We start from the raw sequence: 1,333 nt of genomic DNA on the forward strand, positions 1-1,333 counted from the left end.
AGTTCAATCCCTGGTTCCACCAAAATAAATAAATAAATAAATAAATAAATAAATAAATAAATAGATGTAATTTTTAAATATCTACCAACAAAATAAAGCTGAGGCCCTGATGAATTCGCTGCTGAATTCTCCAAGGAATTAGAGAAGACCTAGCACCTCTACTCATGAAACTGAAGGGACGCAATACTCCCAAATTCGTTCTTGGAAGCAAGCATTACGCTTACAGAAAAACTGGAGAAGGATCCAACCAAGAAAGAAAACTACAAGCTAATCTCCCTAATGAACATAGATACAAAAGTCCTATCCAGAGCAAATAGACAAGAGAAAGAAAGAAAAAGAATACAATAAGAAGAGATTAAATTACCATTTTCAGGTGCCATGATACTATACATAGAAGACCCTAAAAACTCCACTAAAAGCTGCTAGATTTAATAGACAAATTCAGTAGCATAGCTGCATACAAAGCCAATACTCAAAAACCAATAGCCTTACCATAAATAACAAACTCACTTGGAGAGAAATTAAGAGAAACAACACCTTTCACAATACCATCCAAAAGAAAGAAAGAGGCCCCAGTCACTGAGCCCACGACGACGACGACTCAGCTGCCTCGCGCTTGAGCCCCCTGCTTCTCGGCGATCCGTCCCCCCCCTTACCAGCCCACCTTCTCCCACAGCCGCCTTCCGCAGGCCGTCTCCACCGAGGAAAAGGAATCGTATCGTATGTCTGCTATCCAGAACCTCCACTCTTTTGACCCCTTTGCTGATGCAAGTAAGGGTGATGACCTGCTTCCTGCTGGCACTGAGGATTATATCCATATAAGAATCCAACAGAGAAACAGCAGGAAGACCCTCACCACCGTCCAAGGGATCGCTGATGATTACGATAAAAAGAAACTGGTGAAGGCGTTTAAGAAGAAATTTGCCTGCAATGGTACTGTCATCGAGCATCCAGAATATGGAGAAGTAATCCAGCTCCAGGGTGACCAGCGCAAGAACATATGCCAGTTCCTGGTAGAGATCGGACTGGCCAAGGACGATCAGCTGAAGGTTCACGGGTTTTAAGTGCTTGTGGCTCACTGAAGCTTACGTGAGGATTTCCTTCCAATGAGTAGAGCGTCCCTTCAGTCCCTTGTCACGTGTTTAAAAACCTCACAGCTTGTATAATGTAACCATCGGGGTCCGCTTTCACTTGGACTCGTGTAACTCCTTCATGTAATAAACTGAAAAGAGTCATGCCGGCTAGTCTGGAAGTCCCTCATTTGAGCGGAGCTCACGCTCTGGGCCGTGGGCAGCGTGTGGCTGGAGCTGCAGTCCCGCAGTGTTTCAGCAGC

At 44.6% G+C, this 1,333-nt stretch overlaps 1 pseudogene across 1 annotated transcript; it reads left to right on the forward strand.

Moving 5' to 3' along the window:
- The first annotated feature begins 703 nt into the window (after positions 1–703).
- On the forward strand, positions 704–1,122 carry LOC101570018 (annotated as a pseudogene). Its single transcript, XR_001117156.2, has one exon. The product of XR_001117156.2 is annotated as a eukaryotic translation initiation factor 1 pseudogene (transcript).
- The last annotated feature ends 211 nt before the right edge of the window (positions 1,123–1,333 follow it).

This window comes from Octodon degus, unplaced genomic scaffold, assembly GCF_000260255.1.
Source record: "Octodon degus isolate 3935 unplaced genomic scaffold, OctDeg1.0 scaffold00059, whole genome shotgun sequence".
Taxonomy (NCBI): Eukaryota; Metazoa; Chordata; class Mammalia; order Rodentia; family Octodontidae; genus Octodon; species Octodon degus.